Genomic DNA, 23,139 nt, shown 5'->3' on the forward strand with positions numbered 1-23,139 from the left:
TCTTTGTTCAACTTGTCTGTCCTTCCGTCTTTACTCAAGTATCTGCTCTATTCCCACTTCTTTGTTGTCATTCCAAGCTTATTTATTTTATTTTCTATAATTTTTTTTCTTTCTGAATGCAAAATGTTAACCTCCTGTCTATATTCATCTTGCCTGTCTTTCTTCCTTTACATAGATGTCGGCTCTGTCCCCACTCCTTTGTTCTTATTTCCTGTTTTTTTCTGCTCTCTTTTCTGGCATTCCTTCCTTTCTGAGTACACAACCATAAGCTATTGTCTGTATTCTTGTATGTTTTTCCTCCTCTACAGAAATTGTGCTCTTTTTTCACTTCTTTATCTCCACTCCTTCGTTCTTATTTCCTTTTTTCTGCTCTCTTACGGTAGGCGGTGGCTGAGTGGTAGCGTGCTGGGCCCACATTCACCACATGATGGACGACGCGAGTTCGAATCCCCACGCTACCACCTCGGCTTTTTCAGTCACCGCCGAGTGGCTTAAAACTACCCACATGCTGTCCTGAAGACCACCCATCAACCCGGACTCTACAGAAAACCGTTCAAGTGAATTAAGAACGAGTTCCGGGGGGTAGCATGAGCCAAGAGAAGATGGCGCCACTATAAACACTTGCCTGCGCCATGACGGGATGGTGCCAAACACCATCCAGGCCCGTCAAGCAAGCCTACCAGCGCTATAGGCGTAGACGTAAAAAAAAAGAAAAAAAAAAAGAAAAAAAAATCCTTCCTTTCTGAGTACGCAACTATAGCTATTGTCTGTATTTTTGTAGGTCTTTTCTCCTCTACAAAAAAATATGTTCTTTTTTTCACCTCTTTATCTCCACTCCTTCGTTCTTATTTCCTGTGGTTCTGCTCTCTTTTCTTGCATTTTTTCCTTTCTAAATACGAAACTTTAATATATTGTCTGTATTCTTGTATGTCTTTTCTCCTCTCCAAAAATTATGCTCGATTTTCACTTGTCGCTTAATATTCCAAGTTTTCTTTTTATTTTCATTCTAACATTCTAGACCTCTTCCTTACCTCTAATCCTTCTGCTTACTCTGTCAAACTGTTCTCTCCGTTGGGCTCCTCCGATCATAACCTTATTTCTAAATCCTGTCCTATCGCTCCTGTACATCCTCTGGACCCACCGAAGAGGCGATGCTTCTGGCATTTTGCTTCAGCTCGGTGGGACGACCTGAGGATGTACTTTTCCGATTTCCCGTGGAATGATTACTGCTTCCAGGAGAGAGACCCTTCTGTGTGTGCCCAGCGCATCACAGAGGTGATTGTCTCTGGAATGGAGGCAAACATTCCACGTTCTTTCTCTACTCCTCATGCTTAAAAGCCTTGGTTTAATCATGCTTGTTCTCGTGCTATTAAAGATAGAGAGGCAGCTCTCAAAAGGTTCCAGAGCCTTCGAACTCCCGCTAACTTTGACCTTTACATTTCAGCCCGGAATCGTGCTAAATCTATTCTCCGACTTGCCAAAACTTCTTTTATCAATAGAAAATGTCAACACCTTGCTTCTTCTAATTCTTCCCGTGACTTCTGGCATCTAGCCAAAAATATCTCCTCCAATTTCACTTCTTCCTCTTTCCCTCCTCTCCTTAACCCTGACGGCAGCATTGCCGTCTCATCTGTCTCTAAGGCTGAACTCTTCGCTCAAACTTTCTGTAAGAACTCCACCCTGGACGATTCTGGGCATATTCCTCCTACTCATCCCCCCTCTGACTCCTTTATGCCTGTTATTAAGATTCTTCCAAATGATGTCTTCTATGCCCTCTATGGCCTCAACTCTCAGAAGGCTTATGGACCTGATGGAGTGCCTCCTATTGTCCTTAAAAACTGTGCTTCCGTGCTGACACCCTGCCTGGTCAAACTCTTTCGTCTCTGCTTATCAACATCTACCTTTCCTTCCTGCTGGAAGTATGCCTTTGTACAGCCTGTGCCTAAGAAGGGTGACCGTTCCAATCCCTCAAATTTCCGCCCTATAGCTTTACTTTCCTGTCTATCTAAAGCTTTTGAATCAATCCTTAACCGGAAGATTCAAAAGCACCTTTCCACTTCTAACCTTTTATCTGATTGCCAGTATGGATTCCGCAAGGGGCGTTCTACTGGCGATCTTCTTGCTCTCTTAACTGACTCTTGGTCATCCTCTCTTAGCCGTTTCGGTGAAACTTTCTCTGCTGCGCTAGACATATCGAAAGCCTTCGATAGAGTCTGGCACCAGTCTTTGCTTTCTAAACTGCCCTCTTTCAGATTCTATCCCTCTCTCTGTTCCTTTATCTCCAGTTTCCTTTCCGGCCGTTCTATCTCTGCGGTGGTAGACGGTCACTGTTCTTCCCCTAAACCTATCAACAGTGGTGTTCCACCCACTCTCTTCCTGTTATTCATCAATGATCTTCTTTCCATAACAAACTGTCCTGTTCACTCATACGCCGACGACTCCACTCTGCATTATTCAACTTCTTTCAACAGAAGGCCATCCCAACAGGAAGTACACGACTCCAGACTGGAGGCTGCAGAACGCTTAACCTCAGACCTTGCTATCATTTCCGATTGGGGCAGAAGGAACCTTGTGTCTTTCAATGCCTCAAAAACTCAATTTCTCCACCTATCAACTCGACATAATCTTCCAAACACCTATCCCCTATTCTTCGACAACACTCAGCTGTCACCTGGCTGGAGTAGGTAGGAAGACACCTACCGAGCGGGCGCAAGCCACTCCCGGTGAGGTATATATGGGAGGTGAGAAGGGAGCTGAAGCCCTCCAAAGACCCTTCCCATGTCCTCACTAACCGTTTCCCTATTGTCTCACCAACACCGGAGAGTAGTTCAGCGTGCTCTCTAAAGACAGATCCTCTCTCTATCCACACCACACTGCATTCACACAACATACACACCTTTTCCCAAAATTAAAATTTCAAAATGGCGCACATACACCAAGCCTCGGAGTCCCCGACTGGGGACCACATCCCCAGGAGGACTCCCCTTCTGGCTGCCGACCCGAGAGGTGTCTTGATAACTCCTCGAACCTCTTTCTTCTCAATTTCTGCAACATTCGCGGTCTTCGCTCCAATTTTCATTCTGTGGAACATCATCTCTCCTCCTCTAAACCTCACCTTCTCTTCCTTACCGAAACACAGGTTTCTGAGGCTACTGACAGCAATCTCTACTCTGTTCCCTCCTACTATCTCTATCCTAAATTTCAATCCAAAGCTGGATGTTGCGCCTACGTGCGCAACGACATCACTTGCTCTCGTGCCCACGACCTTGACTCTTCTGAATTTTCCACCTTCTGGTTAAGACTTCACTGTCATTCTATTACTAAATACATCTGTGCTGTTTATCTCTCACCTAACTCTACCAACTATGTAAAATTCTTTGACTATTTGAATTCTAAAGTGGAGCACATCTTGACCCACTCTCCATTCGCTGAAATCTCCATCCTAGGAGATTTCAATGTTCACCACCAGCTTTGGCTTTCATCCTCTTTCACTGACCATCCTGGTGAACAAGCCTACAACTTTGCTATCCTCAATGACCTAGAGCACCCTACACGTATTCCCGACCGTCTTGGAGATCGGCCCAACATTCTAGACCTCTTCCTTACCTCAAACCCTTCTGCTTATTCTGTCAAACTGTTCTCTCCGTTGGGCTCCTCCGATCACAATCTTATTTCTGCATCCTGTCCTATCGCTCCTGTACACCCTCTGTACCCACCGAAGAGGCGATGCTTCTGGCATTTTGCTTCAGCTCGGTGGGACGACCTGAGGATGTACTTTTCCGATTTCCCGTGGAATGATTATTGCTTCCAGGATAGAGACCCCTCTGTGTGTGCTCAGCGCATCACAGAGGTGATTGTCTCTGGAATGGAGGCATACATTCCTCGTTCTTTCTCTACTCCTCACGCTAAAAAGCCTTGGTTTAATCATGCTTGTTCTCGTGCTGTCAATGATAGAGAGGTAGCTCACAAAAGGTACCAGAGCCTTCAAACTAATGCTAATTATGAACTTTACATTTCTGCCCGAAATCGTGCCAAATCTATTCTCCGACTAACCAAAAATTCTTTCATTAATAGAAAATGTCAAAACCTTGCTTTCTCTAACTCTTCCGGTGACTTCTGGCATCTAGCCAAAAACATCTCCTCCAACTTCACTTCTTCATCTTTCCTCCACTCAGTCCTGACGGCAACACTGCCGTCTCATCTATCTCTAAGGCTGAACTCTTCTCTCAAACTTTTTCTAAAAACTCCACTCTGGACGATTCTGGGCATATTCCTCCTACTCATCCCCCCTCTGACTCCTTTATGCCTGTTATAAAGATTCTTCAAAATGATGTTTTCTATGCCCTCTCTGGCCTCAATCCTCAGAAGGCTTATGGACCTGATGGAGTGCCTCCTATTGTCCTTAAAAACTGTGCCTCCGTGCTGTCACCCTGCCTGGTCAAACTCTTTCGCCTCTGCCTGTCAACATCTACCTTTCCTTCTTGCTGGAAGTATGCCTTCATACAGCCTGTACCTAAGAAGGGTGGTCACCCTCAAACTACCGTCCTATTGCTTTACTTTCTTGTCTATCTAAAGCTTTTGAATCAATCCTTAACAGGAAGATTCAAAAGCACCTTTCCACTTCTGACCTTCTATCTGATCGCCAGTATGGGTTCCGCAAAGTGGCGTTCTACTGGTGATCTAGCCTTCTTAACTGACTCTTTGTCATCCTCTCTTAACCGTTTCGGTGAAACTTTTGCTATTGCGCTGGACATATCAAAAGCTTTTGATAGGGTCTGGCACAAATCTTTGCTTTCTAAACTACCCTCCTACGGTTTCTATCCTTCTCTCTGTACCTTTATCTCCAGTTTCCTTTCTGACCGTTCTATTTCTGCCGTGGTAGACGGTCACTGTTCTTCCCCTAAATCTATTAACAGTGGTGTCCCACAGGGTTCTGTCCTATCTCCCACTCTTTTTCTGTTGTTCATTGATGATCTTCTTTCTAAAACGAACTGTCCTATCCATTCCTACGCCGATGATTCCACTCTGCATTATTCAACTTCTTTTAATAGAAGACCCACCCTTCAGGAACTTAACGACTCAAGGCTGGAGGCTGCAGAACGCTTAGCCTCAGACCTTACTATTATTTCCGATTGGGGCAAGAAGAACCTGGTGTCCTTCAACGCCTCAAAAACACAGTTTCTCCACCTATCCACTCGACACAATCTTCCAAACAACTATCCCCTATTCTTTGACAACACCCAGCTATCACCTTCCTCAACACTAAACATCCTCGGTCTATCTTTAACTCAAAATCTCAACTGGAAACTTCATATCTCATCTCTTACTAAATCAGCTTCCTCGAGGCTGGGCGTTCTGTACCGTCTCCGCCAGTTCTTCTCCCCTGCACAGTTGCTGTCCATATACAGGGCCTTGTCCGCCCTCGTATGGAGGATGCATCTCCTGTGTCCCGTGGCTCCACTCACACAGCTCTTCTGGACAGAGTGGAGGCTAAGGCTCTTCGTCTCATCAGCTCTCCTCCTCATACTGATAGTCTTCTACCTCTTAAATTCCGCCGCAATGTTGCCTCTCTTTCTATCTTCTATCGATATTTCCACGCTGACTGCTCTTCTGAACTTCCTAACTGCATGCCTCCCCCCCTCCCGCGGCCCCGCTGCACTCGACTTTCTACTCATGCTCATCCCTATACTGTCCAAACCCCTTATGCAAGAGTTAACTAGCATCTTCACTCTTTCATCCCTCACGCTGGTAAACTCTGGAACAATCTTCCTTCATCTGTATTTCCTCCTGCCTACGACTTGAACTCTTTCAAGAGGAGGGTATCAGGACACCTCTCCTCCCGAAATTAACCTCTGATTTGGACACTCCTTTAACTTCTGTTCGGGAGCAGTGAGTAGCGGGCCTTTTTTTCTTTTTTTTTCTTTGCGCCCTTGAGCTGTCTCCTTAGCTGTAAAAAAAAAAAAAAAAAAAAAAAACATCTTCAACACTAAACATCCTCGGTCTACCCTTAACTCAAAATCTCAACTGGAAACTTCACTTCTCCTCTCTCGCTACATCATCTTCCTCGAGGTTGGGCGTTCTGTATCGTCTCCGCCAGTTCTTCTCCCCCGCGCAGTTGCTATCCATATACAGGGGCCTTGTTCGCCCTCGTATGGAGTATGCATCTCACGTGTGGGGGGGCTCCACTCACACAGCTCTTCTGGACAGAGTGGAGTCTAAGGCTCTTCGTCTCATCAGCTCTCCTCCTCCTACTGATAGTCTTTTACCTCTTAAATTCCGCCGCGATGTTGCCTTACTTTCTACCTTCTATCGATATTTTCACGCTGACTTCTCTTCTGAACTTGCTAACTGCATGCCTCCGCCCCTCCCGCTGCACACGGCTTTCTACTCATGCTCATCCCTATACTGTCCAAACCCCTTATGCAAAAGTTAACCAGTATCTTCACTCTTGCATCCCTCACGCTGGTAAACTCTGGAACAATCTTCCTTCATCTGCATTTCCTCCTGCCTACGACTTGAACTCTTTCAAGAGGAGGGTATCAGGACTCCTCTCCTCCCGAAATTGACCTTTCTTTCGGCCACCTCTTTTGATTCTCTTGTTTGGGAGCAGCGAGTAACGGTCTTTTTTTTATTATTGTTTCCTTTTTTTGTGCCCTTGAGCTGTCTCCTTTGTTGTCAAAAACATTTTTTTTTAATACAATACTTCAATGTTTGACCGCATTTTTGTTTGTCTTTTTTCATCTAATGCTTAATTTTCACTCCTATGCTCTTATTTCCAAGCCTTTTTTTACTCCTTCCTAACATTCCTTCCTGTTTGAATACAGTACTTCAATGTTTAACTGTATTCTTGTCTGTTTTTCCTCCTCTCCATCAACTGCTCTTTCCACACTGTTCTTACTCCAAGCTTTGTCACTCTTCTCTCTTTCTCCTCTTTCCTCTACAAATACAGTACTTCAATGTTTAACTGTATTCTTGTATGTTTTTCCTCCTCACCACCAACTGCCTTTTCACACTGTTCTTACTCCAAGCTTTGTCACTCTCTTCTTTCTCTCTTTCTCCTCTTTCCTTTCCAAATACAATACTTCAATGTTGACTCTATTCAACTACTCAAATGTCTACAACCGGGTTCAATGCTCTTCATTATCCCTTCCCTTCCTTGTACTCATTGAATCCAACCCTTCTCCTTTCATCACATTATCTCTTTCACTTTAATTTCCTCTCCTCTCCTCACCTTTCCCTCTTTCTCTCTCTCTCTTCCTCTCATGCTGCTTCCTCTTCTTTGATATCTCTCTCTCTCTCTCTCTCTCTCTCTCTCTCTCTCTCTCTCTCTCTATCCTTTGCTTCATCTTCGCTTTCTCTCTTCCTCTCTTGCTCCATCCTCTTCTTCCTCTCTCTTCCTCTCTTCCTCTTCTTCGCACTTCTCCGACTTTTCTCCTTTTTGCATTTGGGTCACGTTCCTCAGTCAGCTCCAAAATATTGATGCCCCTGACCGGCACACCTGTTTAAGGGCCTTTACCTGGTCCTTGGCGTAAGTTAGAGTCGTGGTTATGTTTGGTCCACTTCCGTCCGTTCCGTCGACTTCTGCTTCCGCGTTATGAATTGTTTTGTTTTCCTCTGCGTTTTCATCTTTTTTCTTTTGTTTTTTTTTGTCGTATTTCTTCGTTTGGTCTTTTTTTTTCGTTATAAAGTTATGAGTAATTTTGTGTATTTATATGAATTGTTTTGATTAGTCCTTTATATATTTTTTTCTTTTTTTTGTTGCTTTTTTTGTCGTATTTCTTCCTTTGGTCTTTTGTTTTCGTTTTCATTTTGCGTTATGAGTGAATTTGTATGTTTTTTACAATTTGATATGTTTTGTTCATCATCTCTATCTATTTTTTTATATTTTTTGTGTGTTTTTTGCCGTGTTTCTTCGTTTCCTCTCGCGTTTTCAAGTTATGAGTGATTTTGTGTGTTTTTTAATTGTTTTGTTTTGTTCTTCGTTTTTATCTGTTTTCTTCCTTTTTTGTGATGTAGTTTTAATATTTTGTTTGTCTTTTTTTCGTGTTCGTAAATCCATTGTTTTATTCTTCCTTTTCATTTATTTTAACTTTTTTTTCGTTAGTTTTTTTCTTTCGTGTTCGTGAATTCACTGTTTTTTCCTTTCCATCTGTTTTTTTTGTGAAGTATTTTTTATGTATTGTTATTTTTTATATATTTGATTTATTTATTATTATTTTTGTTTTCATTTTTCCTTTTCATCTATTTTTTTTTAGCTTTTTGTGATGTTTTTTCTATGTTTCTTTTTTAGGTCTTTTCTTTCGTTTCCGTTTTTTAAGTTATGAGTGATTCTGTTTTTGTTTATTTATTGTTTTGTTTTCCTTTTCATCATTTTCCCCTTTTTGTGATACATATTTTGTATTAATTCGTTGGTCTTTTCGTTCGCTTTCGTTTTCAATTTATGTGAGATTTTAAGTTTGTTTTTATGCGTTGTTTTATTCTTCCTTTTTCATCAATATTTTTTCCTTTTTTTGTAGAGTATATTTGTATCTGCGTTGGTCTTTTGTCTTCGTTTTCAGGCTACGAGTGATTGTTTGTTTTCGTTCCGTGTCCATTTTTCGTCGTTAATTTCGCATTCCATCATTAGCCTAATTAGTGCACCTTTTGTTTTCTGTCACATTCTGCAGCCTGTTTGCTCTTTCACCTTCCCCGCTCCTCCTCCTCCTCCTCTTCCTCTTCCTCCTCTACCTCCTCTTTCTCCTCCTCTTGCTCTTTCTCTTCCGCCATATCATATTATGCAGAAACCCAACCCAAGTAATCATGGCGCTTTATTTGAGGCCACAGTCTAGTGAAAATAATACCTCTGACGTAATCAATAGTAGTTAGTTGTCTGGTTAGAGGGGGGAGAGAGAGAGAGGGAGAGAAGGAGAAAGAAAAATGGTTTGTGTGTGTGTGTGTAAGAGAGAGAGAGAGAGAGAGAGAGAGAGAGAGAGAGAGAATAAATAAATAAAGCGACAGAGAGAGAGGAGAGGGAACGAGGACGCGAGTGGGTTGGGCCAGGCACCTCCCTTCTCTGTGCCGATGCCCCGCCCAAGGTAACCTGCTCCCGTTCTCTCTCTCCCTGCGCTACACCGCTCGCTCGGCGCTACTCGGCACAGAAACAGTCAGAGGGTGGAAGAGGTCGGCTGCACGCGCTCCTACTCCTCCGCTCTCCTCTTTTTCTCCATCTCATCCTGCTGTTTGTGGGTGTTCTCCGCTTCCCTTCCGTTGTATAGTCTCCTGGTTACCCCGTGTGTCTGGTTACTCAAGTCTGACATCGTGGTGTTACGCATTGTTGGATATTGATGTTACATTCTAAGGGTGATATTTCGTGACTGTGTGTGTGTGTAGTGAGTGTTCTCGTGTGTGTTATTCGTCATTCTGTGTACTTGGAAAGGCTAAGACGTGGGTGTTGTGTGTCTTTCTGGAGTCTTATTGAACCCACTGGTGTCTGCTTCGCCAGGACGGTGTATAGAAGTGAAGAGGAACGAGATAAAGAAAAAATAAATCAAAAAGATATTACGTGTTTCTCCTGGACTTTCCACGGAGGTAAGTATGCAGTGTATGTGTGTGTGTGTGTGTGTGTGTGTGTCGCTTGCTGTATGGGTTTTTTGTGGCATGATAAACGTTAGCGTCATATTCTTAAACATTGGCGCCCAGGCACACATATTCGACTAGGCTTTTGTAGGAGCTATATGCATTTCCAGGGGTAGTTTTATGACCCTTCTGATAGTTTAACCCTCCTTCTTTGCCATGAACCTAAGGAAACACTCATTAGAACCCGACTGATCTCCTTTTCGGCCTTTGGAAATAGCTGATGTGAGGGGTGGAAGCGTCTGACACAACCGACGTTAGCCTACTACTCCGCTCGCGTGACCCGTCGAGATCCAGCCGCTGCTTCACGTTTCTTTTGTCTTCTCGGGGAACTGACTAATCCTTCCTGGGGAAAAAAAAGAACATACTTTGCAATATTAAAACGAAATGTAGATCCCTTTTAAGACGATACAAGGATCCCTGTTTCTCACGCGAAATTGAAAACGGGTATTAGCTTCATTAGTACGTTGAAATAGAACGAAAAATATAGCTTTGAAGGTTAATATTTGCACGCAGGAAAGATAATACATAAAAAAAGAAGAAAATAGTGCGAAAAATATTGCTTTGAAGGTTAATATTTGCACGCAGGAAAGGGAATTTATATAAAAAAAAGTGTCAGAGGAAGTTCAATATTGAGGAAGATGAAACAGCAAATAGATTTCAATTCCACGTTTCATCTTCATTCCTACGTTAATATATAAAAATAAAATAGCATAGAAGGTTAATATTCGCACGGAAGAGAGCTGCAACAGAGAGAGAGAAAAAAAAAAAAACAGTGACACAGGAAGTTTGAAAGTCGAGAAAGATTAACCAGCAGATAGATTTCAATCCCACGTTTCAGTTGATGTCAAAGCGAGTTTCGTGTTGGATCTTGCAACTGGGTACACGGCGAACCGCAGGGAAAGGTGACCGAGAGGGGGGGGGGGGGGGATCTCTTTTACCTGGTGATGCTGGCAGTGGGAAGGAGGGTGAGGTGAGGGGAGGGGGAGATACCTGGAAAGAGAGAGGGGGAGGAAGGGGAGGAGGGTGAAGGGGAAGGGGGAGGGAGGGAGACTTTAGGTGGTGGTGGTGGTGGTGGTGTGTTAAGTCTGGACAATGGGCTGAAGTTTTCGGTAATGATGCAACTTGAGAAAGACCCGCGATCCCTGTTGAAGTGATGGGGGTGTGAAGGTGACGCCGCCGGCCCGGAGGTGAGGCCCCGCCCCTCCCTCCCCACGCCCCTCCTGCACCTCTCACCTTCCCCTCACTATCACCACTTTACTATCACATCACTTTCCTCTTACTATCACTTCAACTTCCGCCCCTCTCCACGCCCCTCCTGCTCACCTCATCTTCCCCTCATCATCATCGCAGCGCTATCACTTTAATATCACTATCACTGTTACCTTTCATCCCTCACCCTCCTCTCTACGCACCTCCTTCCCCTCATCTTCCCCTCACCATCACCACTACGTAACCACTTTAATCTCATTTTTACCTCTTAGTTCATTTTCATCCCTCACCCTCCTCTCTACGTCGCTCTTGCTCCCCTCACCTTCCCCTCACCATCACCACTCCACTATCACTTGCCTCTCACTATTACTTCATCCCCTTCCATAATTTACTTTACCCTCCCCATAACCACTGCACTCCCCTCTTTCGTTCCCCTTCCCCTTCTCATTCCCCCTCCATCACTGCTCCATTTTCACTTTTTCTCACTTTCACAACTTCATTCCCTTCCAACTCACCATCACCTCCCTTCCCCCCTCACCATCACTTCTGCATTATCGTTTTCCTCTTGTTATTCCCACTTTTTACCCTTCTATACTTTACCTCACTGTTATTATTACTTCTGCACTCCCCCTTTATTCTCCCCTTCCCTTTTCCCTTACTAACGCTACTTCATTTTCTTCAACCTTCATTTTCCTTTCATCATCATCCCTCCATTCATTCCCCTTCCATCTTTCACTTTCTCCCTCACCATCACTACTTCATCCCTCTACAACCATCACTCTCCTTCACCATCACCACTACATTTCCTTCGACCATCATCTTCCTTTCACCATCACCCCTCCAACCCCTTCCATCCATCACCCCCTCATCATCATCACCACCATCCATTCTCCTGCATTCATCACCTGCATCACCATCACCCTTCCTCCTCCTGCACCATCCATCATAATATTTTAGGGGGAGTCTGCGTTTTTACTGAGAGCGCCGGTGATTGACGCGAAGTTAGGGCGCTGGATGGATGAGCCTTCACATGCTATCGACTTCACATCCTGGAGCTTAAAGTACAGTGGCATCGGGAAGCAGATCAAAAGACAAAGGCTCTTATTGTCAAACGTTTGTGGCTCCTGTTACGAACGTTTTTCAAGGCTAGAGAGGAAGTACATCGGTTTGTCATGAGTGTTTTTCTCCTGCGTGGTCTAACATTCGTATTGTCAAACGTTTATGGGTTTTGTTACGAACGTTTTTCAAGCCCAGAGAGGAATTACGTCGGTTTGTCATGAGTGTTTTTCCCCGGTGTGGTCTAACATTCGTATTGTCAAACGTTTGTGGGTCCTGTTACGAACGTTTTTCAAGGCCAGAGAGGAGCCACGTCGGGTTGTCATGAGCGTTTTCCCCGTTCACAGCGCAGAAGTCTTCCAAAATTTCCGCTAGGCTCAGGAAACCACCAATGGAAATCTCGACAACTTCTGCGAGAGCCGTTCGAAATTGATGGACTAAGGCTTGGAAGAGTTTAATAGTATCGACATAAGGCTCCTCGAGATGGCGTTACCGTGTTAGCTGTAAAAGAGTTAATAAGTGGAAAGCAATGTGACCAGGCTATTGTACCTATGACATTGTATTTTCTGATTTCTGACTCTCAATTGAAAAACGAAACATCAAGAATTAACGGTTTTTACGATAACTTTAACAGAATATCGTTATTTGTGTGGGTGTTATTCAAGTTTTGGGTCTGAAAGTGATAAAATGCAATGTTCTGAGTGCGATATTCTGGTGACGCTGGTGGGAGGGGAAAAAGCGATCTGAGGAAGTCTTCAAGAGGTTAAGGGGACGGAAGGGTGTGTGATGTAACGTGAAAAAGGGAAGGAAGGTTGAGAGACAAGTGGGTAGGAACTCAGTAAAGCGAGGTGAGGTAGGCTTGAGCAGGTAGCATTTCGAAAGTGTGTGCAAGGTAAATTGAGGGGAAGAAAGGTTAAGGAATAAGGGTGTAGGAATTCAGGAAAGACAAGTGAGATAATTTCAAGACAGGGAAGAGACGAGTGAAAACAAAATAATATAGATAAGCCGTGTAAATCCTGGATGCGGAAGAGGAGGCTTGACATTAGTGACAGGTGGAACAAAACAAAATAAATCAGACATGTATATCCTGGAAAAGGAAGAGAAGGCTTGACATTACTGACAGGTAGAACAAAATGATATAGATAAGACGTGTAAATCCTGGATGTGGAAGAGGAGGCTTGACATTACTGACAGGTAGAACAAAATGATATAAACCTGACGTGTAAGTCTTGAAAACGGAAGAAAAGGTTTGACATCAGTGATAGGTAGAACAAAATGATGTAGATTAGACGTGTAAATCCCGGATGCGGAATATAATTTTTTTTTTTTTATCCATTCAGCCACCGCCTCCCCAAAATGCTTGACATTAGTGATCGGTAGAACAAAATGATATAGATTAGACGTGTAAAGCCTGGATGCTGAAGAGAAGGCTTGACATTATTGACAAGTAGAACAAAATGATGTAGATAAGACGTGTAAATCCTGGATGCTGAAGAGAAGGCTTGACATTATTGACAAGTAGAACAAAATGATGTAGATAACACGTGTAAATCCTGGATGCTGAAGAGAAGGCTTAAAATTAACTATCGGTAGAACAAAATAATATAAATCCGACATCTAAATCCCGGATGCGGAAGAGAAGACTTGACGTTCCTGCTAGGTAAACCCGCCTTTTAATAGCAGCATGGCGTTATTTACGAAAGCTGGTGCAACGAACTGAGAAAAAAAAAGATAAAAAGAGGTTGGAAACGATGACCTAATGAACCTTTTGAGAGACACGATTTCCTCTTAATGAAGTGTATTGACATCTGAAGTGAAGTCTCTCGCAGTATTTATAGCGACTGGAAGCTGATAATCTTTGTATATACGTGATTTAGCAGCCTAAAATCGTTCAGGAAAGTACTCGTTATTAAACCTTTTACTTGTGGCTGCCTTTCTTATGGTTTTATTTTTCACAGCAAGGAAGACAGCTCAAGGGTAAAAAACAAAAACCTCAACAAAAAAGCTGAAAAAAACCGAGAGCCCAGAAGAGGTTACTGTGATTCCTGCGAGATCATGACTGGTTAAGCTGATACTCACACAAACCACTACTATTACAAAGCTAACCGTGTCGTGGCCGGAGTTCAGGGTCGGGTCCTGTCTGAGCGGCGGCCTTCGCCATCCACTACAGGGCAACACACTCACGAACACCTGTTTACCGATGCTTTGGATGTCCATTTCGTGGCCTCCGTGTGCAGCAATCAAGGCACATTGTAGAACTTTAACCGCAGGTCCATTGGTGTTTATGATGATTTGGGATGTTATATATTTTAGCATCCAATATATTTTTGCCGTTTGGTATTGATTTTAAAAGGGTGCTCATCATACTTACACCCGAAAATCATCTCTTCCACCCGAAATTGACCTCTCTTGGCCACTCATCTAGTCTCTTTTATAGGGGCAGTGATTAGTCTTTTTTTTCCCTCTATTGTTTTTCTCCCTTGAGCTGCTTCCTTCACTGTAAAAAAAAAAGATACTGAAGAATTTAAGGTGACTGCAAGGGTTGTCCACCAATTTATAGATACTTCTTTTTCTTTTTAGTCTTCAAGCTGCTGATCATAGTCTCCCTTCTTATGGCAATTTGTTTAACAGGGTCACAAAGGAGAAGATATCGTGTCATTGGGTCTTTGAGCACCGTATGACTGAAATGTCTCATAAATAAAATAAATATGTAACAAGTGAGAGGAGGGAAAGAGGAGAGGAGAGAAAGGAAGAAAAGAGAAGAGGGGGGTGAAAGGAGAGTAAAAAGTAGGTGAGGTGAGAAATGAAAATAAAAAGGAAGAGAAGAGGGAAGAGAGAGAGAGAGAGAGAGAGAGAGAGAGAGAGAGAGAGAGAGAGAGAGAGAGAGAGAGAGAGAGAGAGAGAGAGAGAGAGAGTACCACTTACCTTTAATTCCAAACGGGGAAGCTGCGCCATACTATTTCACATGGCATTAACTTTAATTAATTGAAAAATACTAATGAAGTCCCCCATCGATATTTTAATTAATATATGATACCTGCATTCAGAGCCTTAACCCAGCATACCTACGTGATGTGTACGAAGACTGAACTGGCGGAGTCCCATTTCACTAATTTGATGGAAGCTCAGGTAATATATATTTATTTTCCTGCCAATAAGATGGGCCTGGAAACGCACAGAGGTGATGGGTAGGGCTCGTGTCCTCCTTTGTCTGTGTGTGTGTGTGTGTGTGTGTGTGTGTGTGTGTGTGTGTGTGTGTGTGTGTGTGTGTGGTTTGGCCTGTGTCGTTAACATTTTAGTAGATAATGGGAGCTGAGTTATGGTGTTTATTTATTTGTTTAAAGGAAGGAAGACTCGCTTGGTGACCATTATAAGAAGAAAGTTTAGAGAATTATAAAACTTGTAGGGAAACACATTCACGTAAATATGTATTGTGCAAAGTGGGTCTTGTGTCACGTGAATAGTTGCAAAAAACATAATGGAGGTCACAAGGGAGAAGTTTGTCAAAAGAAGGAAAGAAGGCAGGCCGAGCGTGAGCACGATGACATCCTGCCGCAGAGTTTGACGTGTGTGTGTCGTTCTCCAAGACGGCGACATAATTATGGAAAACGGTCGAGGGCTGAGTAGTCAATCACAAACACGTGAGCCATTGAAGATTCTGGTAATTACGAAGCTAAAACCGGTTTATATCAATCTTTGGTGTGTGTAAGTGTAATTCTCCTGCTCATTTTATTTTGCACGTCTGGAGAATGTGATAGCGAGGAGGTGTAGAGGAGGTGGAGGGACTGGTCCTAGAAGTGTTGTGAAGTGCGGCCTTGTGCTGTGGCCTGCGTGTGGTGTGGAAAGATATTATAGCTATTATTGGACGGGTCTTTGTACTGTGTAAAACGTGACCGCTGCCGAGGCTCGTGAGGGATATTTAAAATTACGGAAGTATTTTTATTGAGGAAACGAATTCCCCAAAATAAGTGAAGCGCTTTTTGCTATTATTCTCGTGTACGTTTTTTTTTTTAATTCAAGAGAGGGAGAGAGAGAGGAAAAAAGAGCATGGCTATATTTTACAACGACCATCACTTTGCTGCGATGTACCTGCATTAGTTAATAGAACACCATAACATGGAAGCTCCGCGCCATTTAGAAGCACACGGCGCTTGTCCCCTTGGCAACGGCGCTTCTTTAGGGGCGCTGCGTCGCTGCTACTGCTGCTGCTACTGTTGTTGTTGCTGCTGCTTTGTATGAACATTAAAAAGACTGGCTGAGAGGGGAAAACTCCGGCGCATTGAGCAGTGTCGCAGTTCATTGGCTCGCGAGTGCAGTGACCCGGAACGTTTTATTGGCATAATGGTGCCGAGGAGTGGTGACGGATGGGACGAGGCAGTGGCGTGAGAGGCTTCGTCTGGGAGGGTCGCATATTTCCAATTACTTTACGGTTATGTGGTCCCCGGGTAAAGCGGCCTGGCTACGGCTTCAAAACTAACCATGGGGTGTTCTGGAAGGTGCTCTCATTGTGATTCACACTCAAAATGACCTTACAATGACTCTAAGCCAATCTAACCCAATCCAACCAAACATAATCAAGCCTAACCTAACCTAACAAACTTAACCAAACCAAACCAAACCTTACTTAACGCAACCTGCCCCGTTCAAAAATGGGCGCATACCAATAGATAGTTAGGGATTACTTGTGAGTGTCTGCAGTGCTTCTGCACACTACAGGTAGAGTAAGTAGACTTTGAGGGGGAAACGGTCTGTGAGTGTTGATAGGTGAAGGAAAGCAAGGAGTATGGATGATGTCTGTGTGACCTTACTGATGCTGCTAGACAATGAGGGAGAAAAGGTGGAGGGGTGTTGGACTGTGAGGGAACGTTCTGTGAGTGTTAATAGGTGAAGGAAAGCAAGGGTATGAAGGGCGTCTGTGAGAGCTTACCGTGATCCTAGTGATAGTTTTGGCTCCTGCATCATGAACGGGAAAATCACTCATGGGAATTCGGTTAATCTTCCCCGTAGCCTTAGAAAACAGTCTTCATGGGAGCTCGATATGTTTAGTTAGCGATAATGCTGGATGCTTTTCAAGACTTAAGCCACTTAGGATACCGCTAGACACTGAGGGAGGAGAGGTTAAGTTGTATTGCCGTGGTTTTCGTCTGAGACAATTCTAAGAGAAAATTGGTGGTCCAGACTCAAGGGCGGATGCCAGAAGTCACCGAGGAAAAGAAGGAATTCCTGCTTCCCATGTTTTCTTTCCTCGTTCCTCGTGAAAAACTTTGTGACAAAACACGAGGGAACGGCGGCAGCTGTTTAAATGTTTCTTTTTCCTCCGTCACACTCCGTTATTTATTTATGTGTTTTACGGCACAGGAAGCAGGACGAGAGCAAAACAATGTTGTATAAAAGCTGCCCCATGAACAAGCAGCGGAATCTTGTCACTCCCCTAACAAAAAAGCTTAATTCGTAGGAAGGGGAAAACGGATGAAGGTTCCAGAGTGTGGCAGTAAAAGTAATGAAACAATGAAGATACTGGTAAAAATATCTGATGTCAGAGTTACGGTAGAGTTAGAGTAGAGACGTTAGAGTAGAGTAGAGACGTTAGAGTTAGAGCAGAGACGTCAGAGTAGAGTTAGAGCAGATACGTTAGAGTATAGTTAGAGACGTTAGAGTAAAGTTAGACCAGAGACGTTAGAGTATAGTTAGAGTAGAGACGTTAGAGTATAGTTATATCAGAGACGTTAGATTATAGTTAGAGACGTTAGAGTAGAGTTAGACCAGAGACGTTAGAGTAGAGTGAGAGGGTTACAGTGCGACCATAATAAAACACTTTCCTCACCCCCAAAAAATAAATATATAAAACAAATACGAAAAAAAAATCGACCCTCCCACTCGGTCCCTTTTCGACGGGTTACAAAATTACAACAAAAAAATTATCAGGTATGTAAAGAGAGTCAGGAGGTCCGGAGCTAGTGTGGAAGGGATTTCAGTAGAGTTTTAGCATGATTACCAGACAGTCTCACTCCTTAATACCTGTTCATTGCACACTATTTCTAGACGGCTCAGCATCGAGTAACTCAGCATTCCTTAGCACAGCACATGTTACCGCTGCAGCCCGTGAGGTATAGCATGTAGCAGTTCAAGAAGGGTTTGCTCGATAGCTGTCGGTGCCTGGAACTCATGCCTCGTGAAGCCTGCAATGCGGAGAAGCTCACACGCTGAAGTCCAAAGTGGATTATTTATTCTTGCATTTGGAGAATAATAATACACAATTAGTCCTCACTCCCCATTGATCTCCTATGAAAATCTGAAGTTAACTCGGTGTCTCAAGTTTCCTATAGTGATATATTGGAGAATGCTCACACGTTGAACTCCAAAGTGGATTATATACTCATGCAGTTGGAAAATAATACTATATAATTAACCCTCAGTCTGTATCAATCTCCTACGAAAATTTAAAGTTAGCTAAACGTCTCGAGTCTACTGTGCTGGTTTATTGTTGCTTAAGCCTTTCAGTTTGTAAAACGTTTTTCATTTTAATTCTGTATCTTGCAGTTTGTTCCCTCTAACCTTTCTTCTCTGCGTCCCAAGTGTGTCGGAGCTACAGACTTTGTAACTTGTGTTTGTTCTGGTCTGACTCTTGTGTGTCTTTCTGTTTGTGTATGTTTGCCTGTTAGTTTCTCTCTCTCTCTCTCTCTCTCTCTCTCTCTCTCTCTCTCTCTCTCTCTCTCTCTCTCTCTCTCTCTCTCTCTCTCTCTCTCTCTCTCTCTCTCTCTCTCTCTCTCTCTCTCTCTCTCTCTCTCTCTCTCAGTGTTACCCAAACTTTTTTACATGATGCTCCCTTTTAACTTCTAAGAAATCCTCACGCCCCCATCCTTTGAATATATATATATATATATATATATATATATATATATATATATATATATATATATATATATATATATATATATATATATATATATATATATATATCAACTCACGTGAGGATGATTCAAACACAGTGTTACTCCTTCATGCGTGTGTGTGTGTATGTGTGTGTGTGTGTGTGTGTGTGTGTGTGTGTGTGTGTGTGTGTGTGTGTGTGTGTTAATATCTTGCAAAACTGCAATATTTGGCAGACGGAATCACGCCCCCCTTATATCCAGCTCACACCCTCCCTGTGGGGCGCGCCACCAAGTTTGGGAACCACTGCGTCTAAACGAAAATACTGAAAAGAAATGGGAATGTCCGTAGATTTAATTAAGGAAATATTCGGTGCTCGTATGAATAAGTTAATGCCCCCCCTCCCCCAAAAAAAATAATGGAAAGTTACGAAACAGAATCAGCAAAATTAGAATGAAACTTAGGAACAGTGCAGACGTTGGAAATATTAACTACTCTACATATTCCGTTAAATTTTTCTCATTCATCAACATATTTTCCTTTGGTCTAAACGCACTCTGTCGCTTTAGTTCCCTTTTCTGAATTCATTTTTCATTTTATGTTTGTACGGCTTTTTTTGGTGTGTCCAACTTTGAGCTCTTTTGCACCTTATTTTTTCTGCCGGTGGCTTTAGGAAAGTTTGCCCAAAGTATGATGGACGGTGTATCGGACCTGAGAGAGAGAGAGAGAGAGAGAGAGAGAGAGAGAGAGAGAGAGAGAGAGAGAGAGAGAGAGAGAGAGAGAGAGAGAGAGAGAGAGAGACTAAAAAGATAGGAATATAATAAAGACAAAACGAGAGAGAGAGAGAGAGAGAGAGAGAGAGACATAAATAAAAGGGGAAAACGAGATACTAAGAAGAGAGAGAGAGAGAGAGAGAGAGAGAGAGAGAGAGAGAGAGAGAGAGAGAGAGAGAGAGAGAGAGAGAGAGAGAGAGAGAGAGAGAGAGAGAGAGAGAGAGAGAGAGAAAACGAGATACTAAGAAGAAAAGGAGGTGAGAAAACGAGAGACTGTGAGAGAGAGAGAAATAAAAACGAAAGCAAAAGGAAAGAAGGAGAGAGAGAGAGAGAGAGAGAGAGAGAGAGAGAGAGAGAGAGAGAGAGAGAGAGAGAGAGAGAGAGAGAGAGAGAGAGAACTAAAAGGCAGACATACATTAACAGAAAGACAGACAATAACAGACAAAAACAGACAGACAGACAGAGGAGTCCCTGAAAGACCAATGGAGAGTAAGGCATATAAACTGATAGTAGACAGGATAACAGAGATAGATAGATAAAGATAGATCAAGTAGATAGAGAAATTGATAGATAGGGAGCGAGAGAGAATTATATTAAAACTTTGTGTGGATTTACGGTTCTAACTTAGTTTTGCATCTGCCATGACCACCTTACCCTTCTCTCTCTCTCTCTCTCTCTCTCTCTCTCTCTCTCTCTCTCTCTCTCTCTCTCTCTCTCTCTATCTATCTCCTTTTGCTTTCGGTTTTTCTCTCTGTCTTTTGCATTCTTATCTCTTTTTCTTTTTAGTTTCTCCTTTTCCTTTTTTAGTTTTCTTTATTTTAGTATCTTTCTTTGTCTATCTTTCTCTCTGTAATGCTTTCTCTCACTCTCTCTCTCTCTCTCTCTCTCTCTCTCTCTCTCTCTCTCTCTCTCTCTCTCTCTCTCTCTCTCTCTCTCTCTCTCTCTCTCTCTCTCTCTCTCTCTCTCTCTCTCTCTGGCCCTCCGAGTGTCTGTTACTGCCTGAAATTGAATACTGAGAAAATCGGTGGAAAATGAATTATAACGACTACCAGAACCGAGGCAGACGAGAAAGGAAAGAATGGAAGAAAGAAGTAATGGTGAGCTGGTTCACGTTGCTCTCTTTAATTGAGTCTCCGCTTGCTCGCTAGGACACAAACAACACGATGGTAGTTCAGTGTGCTACCCCCGTGGAGAAAGGTAGATAGTGATGCCCCGTGCCTGCTTCTCTTCGCTTTTCACTGTCAGGCCCATCTTATCAAACTCATCGAAATCATAGTTATTTCACCTACTTAAAAATGCTTTCGTAGAAGTTATAGGCGTTTCCATGTGTGGTTTTCTGACCCTGGCGGTACTTTTGGAAGGCTTCTGCGCCGTGTACGATAAAAACACTCATGACAGCCCGTACGATAAAAACACTCATGACAGCCTGAACGATAAAAACACTCATGACAGCCCGAACGATAAAAACACTCATGACAGCCCGAGCGATAAAAACACTCATGACAGCCTGAACGATAAAAACACTCATGACAGCCTGAACGATAAAAACACTCATGACAGCCTGAACGATAAAAAACACTCATGACAGCCTGAACGATAAAAACACTCATGACAGCCTGAACGATAAAAACACTCATGACAGCCTGAACGATAAAAACACTCATGACAGCCTGAACGATAAAAACACTCATGACAGCCTGAACGATAAAAACACTCATGACAGCCTGAACGATAAAAACACTCATGACAGCCTGAACGATAAAAACACTCATGACAGCCTGAACGATAAAAACACTCATGACAGCCTGAACGATAAAAACACTCATGACAGCCTGAACGATAAAAACACTCATGACAGCCTGAACGATAAAAACACTCATGACAGCCCGAACGATAAAAAACACTCATGACAGCCAGAACGATAAAAACACACGAGACAGCCCCAACGCTAAAAACACTCATGACAGCTTGAACGATAAAAACACTAATGACACCCCGAACGATAAAAACACTCATGACAGCCCGAACGATAAAAACACTCATGACAGCCCGTACGATAAAAACACTCATGACAGCCTGAACGATAAAAACACTCATGACAGCCTGAACGATAAAAACACTCATGACAGCCCGTACGATAAAAACACTCATGACAGCCTGAACGATAAAAACACTCATGACAGCCCGAACGATAAAAAACACTCATGACAGCCTGAACGATAAAAACACTCATGACAGCCTGAACGATAAAAACACTCATGACAGCCCGAACGATAAAAACACTCATGACAGCCTGAACGATAAAAACACTCATGACAGCCTGAACGATAAAAACACTCATGACAGCCCGAACGATAAAAACACTAATGACAGCCCGAACGATAAAAAACACTCATGACAGCCCGAACGATAAAAACACTCATGACAGCCCGAACGATAAAAACACTAATGACAGCCTGAACGATAAAAAAACACTAATGACAGCCTGAACGATAAAAACACTCATGACAGCCCGAACGATAAAAAAACACTCATGACAGCCCGAACGATAAAAACACTCATGACAGCCTGAACGATAAAAACACTCATGACAGCCTGAACGATAAAAACACTCATGACAGCCCGACATATCTCCTCTGTGGCCTCCGAAAACGGTCGTAACAAGAACCTGGAACTTTTGATAATACGAGGCACCGTCAAAAGTCGCTGATGGAAGGTTTCATGGTGGGGTCAAGTCAGGTCAGGTCAGGTCAGGTCAGGGCACGGTCATATGCTTTCTCTCAATACCAACGTGGCTGCCTTGACTTTTTCCGAGCGAGGACATCTTCTCCCATCCTGCCTCCATGGTGACGCGTTTGCCTTCAGCCATGATCACAGTTTTATCCCTGGCCCGCGTGTCGGTCCCTGAGCCCCTCTTGTGCTTGCTTTAGGGTCGTTAGAACATTTGTACGAGGCTGGAGAGAGGATCGGAAGGCCCAGGAAAGATCTAAAGGGGATAAACGAGACTAAAGATAGGTGAGTGAGAGGAGAGACTGGAAAAGAAGGAAGGAGAGGTATTTCAGTGCGCTTTAGGGTTAGAGGAGATGGAAGATGCCGCGGGAAGGAAGAGGAGGGCTGGGAAGGTAATGAGAGGCTGAAGGGACTGGGAGAGGATGGAAGGGAGATGCAGACTTGTGTAATGGAGGATTCTCTTTGTGTGTTGAGCCGTGGGAAACCTTTGATCTGTGTTTGCGTGGGTGTGTTGTGATGAGGGCTTTAAGAGGATGGAGTTTGTGGAAGGCACGTGGTTGAATCCTTCTCTTGATTTTAATTTTGACTTTTTCGAGAATAAGTTGTGATTTTGGTTTATTTTCCCTTCGCTAAATATAAATAGTTATACTTTAAGTTTTTTTTAGTATCGATTTTCCTGTTTTGTTTTGTTAGTATGAAGTGTTTTTTTTCTCTTCATTTTCATTCCTCTTCCTCACGTTTTTTTGGCTTCCTCTGAATTTTGTTTGAGTATCGATTTATCTTTTTTTGTTTGCTTGTATGAAGTGTTTTCCGTTTTTTTATCTCTTCATTCGCCTGTTCATATCGTTTCCTTATGGGGTGTTTGTTCCTTCTATGTTGTTTCTCT

General features: G+C 43.1%; 1 long non-coding RNA gene across 1 annotated transcript in view; it reads left to right on the top strand.

Moving 5' to 3' along the window:
* Nucleotides 1–9,148: 9,148 nt before the first annotated feature.
* Nucleotides 9,149–23,139, top strand: part of LOC127008575 (uncharacterized) — an 88,328-nt gene continuing 74,337 nt past the window's right edge. Inside the window, exon 1 of the long non-coding RNA XR_007761191.1 lies at nt 9,149–9,567. This is a non-coding gene — a long non-coding RNA (uncharacterized LOC127008575). The remainder of the gene's footprint in view (nt 9,568–23,139) is intronic.

Source organism: Eriocheir sinensis, chromosome 38 (genome assembly GCF_024679095.1).
Source record: "Eriocheir sinensis breed Jianghai 21 chromosome 38, ASM2467909v1, whole genome shotgun sequence".
Lineage (NCBI taxonomy): Eukaryota > Metazoa > Arthropoda > Malacostraca > Decapoda > Varunidae > Eriocheir > Eriocheir sinensis.